Genomic DNA, 8,169 nt, shown 5'->3' with positions numbered 1-8,169 from the left:
ACATAGATCAATTGAAAGCTAGCGAAACACCAGAACTCAGGACTACACAGCCTCCATCAAGATCATGATCGAGACGCACTCATTTGAGGCAGGAGCAAGAACCCTGTGAACCTGTGATATTTTAGCTTATAAGAAATAGATATATCTGGTCTTATACCTTTTATTGGTCCAGAATCCTAAAACCCTTAGACTTTCCTGTGTTAAGAGCCATCAGGGTTTATTTTGTTATGTTAATGACTTTCCAAAATACCTCAGGTAACCTGAGGAAGGGTCCTGGTTGCCAGGAGAACCAACCCAATTTAGAGGGTTGAAGTTTCAGTACCTTCTACCCCTCAGTCTCTAAGGAGGACGAGACTGAAGGTTGAATCAATCACCAATGGCCAAAGAGTTAATCAATCATGCCTCTGTAATCCAATGTTCATAAAAAAGCAAAAGACAAGGTTCAGAGAGCTTGGGAGTGGGACAATACATACAACTCCACAGCGACTGAAGCTCCTGCATGGGGGACCCTCCTGGAGCTCACACTATGTACGTCTTTATCTAGCTTTTCCTCTGTACCGTTTATCATCTCCTTTAACAAACTGGAAAACATACGTGTCTCCCTGAGTTCTGTGAGCTGCTCTAGTAAATTTAATCTAATGGAAACTCCCACCTATAGCTCACGTGTCAGAAGCACAGGTGATAAACTGGGCTTGCAACTGGTGTCTGCAGTGTGTGCCTGTTGGGGGAGGCAGTCTTGTGGGACTGAGCCCCTAACTTGTGGAATCTGAAGCGATCACTAGGTAAATAATGTCAGAACTGAATGAAATGTTAGAACACCCCGCTGGTATTACAGAGAATTGTTTGGTGTGGAAAAAGTCTCCTCTCGTTTCATGATGAGCAGTGTCAGTAGTGAATTGGTTTATACGAGTAGCAGGGACTCACAGGGTAGTAATTCACAGCAGTGAATTACTGTGAATTACTACATAGGGTTTTCCCTACATAGCAATGAAAGGCCTGAGGTTTTCCTTTTCTAGAGCCTTAAAGCTAGGTTGAAACTTTGGGATGACTGAGGTCTGGTGTAAAGAAACAGGATTTTGATACTGATTAGCATCTCAGTTCAGCTGCTCAGTCGTGTTCGACTCGTGTTCGATTCGACCCCATGAATCACAGCACGTCAGGTCTCCCTGTCCATCACCAACTCCTGGAGTTTACTCAAACTCATGTCCATGGAGTTGGTGATGCCATCCAGCCATCTCATCCTCTGTTGTCCCCTTCTTCTCCTGCCCCCAATCCTTCCCAGCATTAGGGTCTTTTCCAATGAGTCAACTCTTCGCATCAGGTGGCCAAAGTATTGGAGTTTCAGCTTCAACATCAGTCCTTCCAATGAACACCCAAGACTGATCTCCTTTAGGATGGACTGGTTGGATCTCCTTGCAGTCCAAGGGACTCTCAAGAGTCTTCTCCAACACCACAGTTCAAAAGCATCAATTCTTCGGGGCTCAGCTTTCTTCACAATCCAACTCTCACATCCATACATGACTACTGGAAAAACCATAGCTTTGACTAGATGGACCTTTGTTGGCAAAGCAATGTCTCTGCTTTTTAATATGCTATCTAGGCTGGTCATAACTTTCCTTCCAAGGAGTAAGTGTCTTTTAATTTCATGGATGCAATCACCTTCTGCAGTGATTTTGGAGCACCAAAACATAATATCTGACACTGTTTCCCCATCTATTTCCCATGAAGTGATGGGACCAGATGCCATGATCTTTGTTTTTGAATGTTGTGTTTTAAGCCAGCATTTTCACTCTCCTCTTTCACTTTCATCAAGAGGCTCTTTAGTTCTTCTTCACTTTCTGCCATAAGGGTGGTGTCATCTGCATATATGAGGTTGTTGACATTTCTCCCAGCAATCTTGATTCCAGCTTGTGTTTCATCTAGCCCAGCGTTTCTTATGATGTACTCTGCATATAAATTAAACAAGCACGGTGACAATATACAGCCTTGACGGACTCCTTTTCCTATTTGGAACCAGTCTGTTGTTCCATGTCCAGTTCTAACTGTTGCTTCCTGACCTGCATACAGGTTTCTCAAGAGACAGGTCAGATGGTCTGGTATTCCCATCTCTTTCAGAATTTTCCACAGTTTGTGATCCACACAGTCAAAGGCTTTGGCATAGTCAATAAAGCAGAAATATGTTCCTCTCAGTAGGTGTCCATTGATAACAAAGCATTCTTTTGTCTTACCCTGGCCTGAGAATCGCATTCTCGTTTCGGTATTTTTTTTTTTGACATGGTTTTTCTTTATTTTGTAGATTTAAACATGTGCTCTAATCAATCTTCTCTTTCTAGTGTTTTAGTGGTTATGCTAATAATTACAAACACAGTTAACACAAAGTCCTCAGTTAACACCTATTTTCATTCCAATGATGAACAGTATGATGGACTTCAAAATACTTTTACTCTTCCCACTCTTCCCCAATATGTGTTATTGTTGCTGGTATTTTTGCATCATGGATGGTTTTTGCATTTTAAGCTCAGATTAAACACTATTATTGTTTTTCAGATACTCAGTGTTTGTTTAGACAAGCTCAAACATTTGTTCTTCCTTTGCATTATGAACCTTATTACTGGATTTATTTTTTTTCCCATATGTACATCCTTTCCAAGTTTATTTTATGAGAATTTATTCATTGTTTATATAAAAATGTCTTTATTTCAGCCAGATTTTTAAAGGATGGTTTTGCTGGCAATACAACCTAACCAACCAACCTTCTTCAGCACTTTGAAAATATTTTTCCATTTTCCTCAATTACTCTAACCAGAGTTGATTTCTATTTCTTGTCATTGTAATTTCAATGCCAGCATCCATACATTTATTTTGACTTGAATTAAAAAATTTGATTGCAACAGTGTATCACATTGGGAAAAAAAAACTTAAGATTTTATTAACATAAAGTCTCTGACCTGGTATGCTTTCTTTGTAAGCTGGAGTTACTAATGTGCTTTTGATAGAGTATGAGAATTAGATGAGTTGATATGCATATAATGTGGGCCTTTAGTAGTTCCTCAACAAATTGTATTTACTATTAATAGAGAAACTTGCATATTTCATTGCAATTAGTTCATAGTGTTTCTGCAAGGGTGAGTTCACACAAGGTGTTTAATAAGCACTCGATTTAATATTCAAGGAATCCCAAATTGATACTAAAATATAAACAATTCCAACTCTGAAGGGTTTAGACATTCCAGATACTTTGACAGAGGGTAAAAGGACAGGCAAGAATAATCCATACAATGCTCATTGCAATGTTAAAACCTGAGTAAAACATCTGTCAGCTATTGGCTAACTTTTAGCATGAAAAATTACTCAGGAGTCCTCCCCAAAACACTACAGAAATACATCAGGTTGTATTGCAAATATTAGGTAAAATAAACAAACTGGTATTTTTCTGAAGCCTTTTTTTGTGCTCTCCTAAATGTCAACATGCCTTTTTTGTTTTTAAATGTAGCAAGTATAACTCCCTTCGGCTTTGGAGGATAATGATGCAATGGTAGTGATTAATACCATAATTACGGCTTAAGTTTCTACAATTTCTTATCCCCTATAGGTTTCAAAAATCTTGGCTTGCTATCATCTACAGATATTCTGACTACTACATACTTCAAAGACCTATAAAGTTTCTAAAAAACAGCTGCTAATAACTGTGCTTTAATGGGGGACAGAAACAGAAGGGCATACTTCACCCAAGTGCAACTGGAGACTGGAATTTTGGAGCCAGTATATCACTCCCTCTGGACTCCTGGCCCAAGGCTCAGGTTTCAAGGACCTCCTGGATAGCACAGGGAACTCTGCTCATTGTTATGTGGAAGCTTGGATGGGAGAGAGTTTGGAGGAGAATGGATATATGTCTGGCTGAGTCTCTTTGCTGTTTACCTGAGACTACCATAACATTGTTAACCAGCTATACTCCAATACAAAATAAAATGTTTAACTAAAAAGAATAATTCTGTGTATTATAAAACATGGACTGATGTACACTTAAGAGTTAGAAATAATGTCATTCCAATTTCTCCTCTCACAAATGACTAAACAAAGACTTAATGAAAGAGATGGGCTTATAATAAATGGGCAATGCTGGGAGGTGGAGCCTAGGTAGTCCTATTGCATTTCTGGTTAGGGCTCTTGATTACTCTGGACTCCACAGAGAGCACCCTTCTTACTGACCCTGCTCTTTGAGGGTTGGTACAAGGGATTAGATAAGCCAATTAGTCAGTTTACCTTGACAGGTGCTAGCAATATGTATCAACAATACATACATCAACAATACATCCTGGGAATCAGATGAATTGAACACAGGCTCTGCCTTCAAGGATTGGAATAACAACAGCTGAAATGTACTGAGGGTTTATTATATGCTGAGCAGCATTTTAAAAACAATATTTATTTTTGTTTATTTATTTGGCCGTGCCAGGTTGTAGTTGCGGCATGCAGAATCTAGCTCCCTGACCAGGAACCAAACCTGGGTCCCCTGTTTTGGGAGCACAGAGTCTCAGCCACTGGACCACCAGGGAAGTGCCTTGAGCTGACTTTCAGTGCATTATTTACACATATAGACACGTGTATGTGTATATATCCATGTAATGTCTACAACTGCCCTGCAAAGGTGACGCACATCCATACTGTACTCAATGCACATTTCCAGAATTAAAAATATTGCAGGGTTTCAATTACTCTTTCTTATTTTGAGAAAACTATAGATTCACACACACTTGTAAGAAATAACGCAGACTTATCCCATGTACTGTTTACCTCATCTCCCACAATGGTAGTATCTTGCAATATCACAATCGAGAAATTGACAGTGATAGATTTTGTTACCAGCAAAGCCCATTCACAATTCCTGGCAAAATAAAAATAGATCCCAGGTAAGAAAATGAAATCTACCTTTGTTTTTTCCTTTACCTTTGTGCTTCGTCTAGTTTCACTTTCTCACAGGATGCTGCATGCAGCGACCTCCAACCTGTGCTCGGACCAGAGTTATGAGCGTGAGGGGTCGAGGCCGGTCCGTGCAGTTAGGGCGTGTGCTGAAGCACGGCATGGCAGTGCAACTCAAGATAGCAGCAGCAGGCCCTGTGCAGAAAGGCTCTCCGAGGCGAGAACTCCGTCCCTCCCCACTCAGGAGACTCCTACAAGGCTGATCCTAATAAAGCTGATCCCTATAAAGCAGCTCCACCTGTACCTTATCACGGAGAGCATGGACTCTATTGCAGGAGCTGGCACCTCTGAGTTCAATCAAGGAACTTTGTTTCTGAACCAAACTCCATTACACTCTATTGGTGCAAGCAACACCTGCAGGAGGACGTTTGATGGGGGCCAACTCAAACGGGTCAGTAACAGTTTGAGTGTGTTTATATGTGTATAATTTTGTCACAAGTGTAGGTTTGCATATATACCACCACAGTCAAACAGCAATTTGATCACCATGTGGTCCTTATATAGCTCTTTTTTCCCCATTATATTATCCTTTAATAAATACATTTATCTCTCTTCCTCCAACACCATCTTCATCCCTAATCCCTGGAAATCCCTTCATCTCTTTATATTTACCATTTGAGAATATTGTATAGATGAAATCATACAGTATATAGCCTGTTGGCATTTGTTTTTTGCTGTGTGTGTGTTTTTTTTTTCTTTTGCTTGTTTGATTTTTACTTCAAGATTTATCTGAGTTGTATCAACAATTACATTTGCTTTCATTGCTGAGTCATATTCCATAGTATGGATGGCTGTTAAGAATATCTATGTACTTTTTTATTTTTTAACGGGAACATAACTGTTCATTCTCAAGGATAAATGCCCAAAGGTACAATTGCTGGATCATATGATAACTGCATATTTACTTTAATAAGAACCTGCCAAATGGTTTTCCAGAGTGGCTGTGTGATTTCAGACTTTCACCAGCGGTATATGAGTGACTGGTTTCTCCACATCCTTACCAGCATATAACATTTATTATACTGGTTTTGATAATGTAACTGGGACACAGGGTGGTCAAGTAACCCCAGTTATTCACTCAACAAGTATTTGTTGAGCCAAATACCACTCTATGTGCTAAGGATACAACAGTAAATAAGACAAAACTCTCTGTCCCTGTGGAAGAGATAGTTCAGTGAAAAAGACAAGCAATGTATAGAAGAAAGCCAAATAGTAAAAACCACAGAATGTTACATTACACAGTGACAAGCTCTAAGGACAATAACCAAGTAGGGAAAGGCGAATGGGGCATTTTGGGTAGCTTTTAAATTTTAAAAACGGTTGGCCGTGAAGGTGACTTTCTAGTTAAGATGAGAGAAAGTAAGGGGACCAGGGTTCTGGGCATCTCAAGAAAGTGCACTGGACACAGAGGGAACAGCAAGTATAGCAGCCCCGCCTCTGATTCACAGAGGGATATGGTCCAAGACCTCCAGTGGATGCCTGAAACCTCGGATAGTAGCAAACCCAATATATTGTTTCCTCCTATACATACATACCTATGGTAAAGTTTAATTTATAAATTAAGCACAGTAACAGATCAACTACAATAACTAGTAATAAAATAGAACAGTTGTAGCAGTACACTGTGATAAAAGCTAGGTGAACGTGGTCTCTCTTTCAAAACGCGGCACTCACCTTTCTGGTGATGATGAAAGATGATAAAAAGCCTACGTGACGAGCTGAGATGAATGAAATGGGCTGCTACTGACCTTCTGATGATAATGGCGGGAGAAATCAGCTTCTTCAGGTGGCTTCTTTTCTCTTCTTCACAATTTCACAGATGGAAGATCTGCCCTAATGGTAGAGCTTAGCAACCTCTTGTTAAGTCAAGAACTTTCATGTTTTCACCTAATAGAAACAGTTTCTGGCTTCTCTTTGGTGAATCTGAATTGCCAGCATCACTCCTCTTGCACTTTGGGACATTACCAAGCAAAAGAAAGGTTCCTTGAACACAAGCACGGTGATACCATGGGAGTCCATCTGATAACTGAGAGGGCTGCTAAGTGACTAAGGGACGGGGGTTGCTGAGGAAAGGGAGGAGTCATGTCCCCGGTAGAACCTCGCGAGATTTCATCACGCCACTCAGAACGTCCGTGCAATTAAAAATTAGGAACTGTTTATTTCTGGGATTTTCCATTTAATGTTTTCAAATCATGGTTGACCATGGGTAACTGAAACCAAGGAATGTGAAACTGCAGAGAATGGGGGCCTAATCTACACAGCCCCAATACTGGAGCCACCTCGGTGAGTTTGAGGCACCTTAAGGAGTTTCTGGTGGCTGCAGTGAGGCAATAGAGTGTGGGGGGTAACAGGTGGACAGATCAGGTAGAGCAATGCTCGTTTTGTGACTGACACTGGATTTTACTGAGAGTCACCAGTGTGTTTTGAACAGAGGAATGACTTCATATGACTATGTATTTTTTTTTTAATGTCGATTTTTATTTAGTTATTTGTATGCACTGGTTCGTAGTTGCAGCCTGTGGGATCTAGTTCCCTGACCAGGGATCTGACCTAAGCCCTTTGCATTGAGAGTACCGAGTCTTAGCCACTGGGCTTCCCAGGAAGTCCATGAGCGTGTTTTTACAGGATCATGGTTCTATCTTTACCCAAGATTCTATAACCAAGAATCTGAAGAGGCTAGAATGCCTTAGGTTTTAGTAGAGAAGAAAAAAATAGCATTTTATAAAAATACCACATGGCAGGGGACACTGTGGAGATTTTATGAACCAGGAGAGACAAGGAAGGGACCATCTCTACCTGCCAGGAGAGGATGTTGCCCTTTGTCTCCCATCTGCCTGCTCATCAGCTCCCGGGTGAAGGCCAAAGCCAGCCGGTGATGGTCACTCCTCCTCTCCCCCTTCATCCTTTTCCTGTTTCCCACTTCTCTCTGCTTCTCTCTCTCCTCATCTCTTCTATCCTTCCTCCAAGTCTTTTCTTTAAGAAAACAGAGTTTAGGGCAATCCATAAATCTGTAAAGGAAACTTTTCTTTTTGCTCTTCTTCTTCTGATTACTTCATTAGAAGTTTAACATGTATGAACCAGTAGCTTCTCCTACTATCAACATTAGAAGCTCAGAGGATACTTCACTAAGCTTCATGTTTCTCCATTAGTTGTTAACTATAAAAATCCCTTTGCAACTTACTCAGAGCC

Source organism: Giraffa tippelskirchi, chromosome 1 (assembly GCF_054371585.1).
Source record: "Giraffa tippelskirchi isolate mGirTip1 chromosome 1, T2T-mGirTip1v1.2.pri, whole genome shotgun sequence".
Taxonomy (NCBI): Eukaryota; Metazoa; Chordata; class Mammalia; order Artiodactyla; family Giraffidae; genus Giraffa; species Giraffa tippelskirchi.
Note: the sequence above shows the minus strand (reverse complement) of the source record.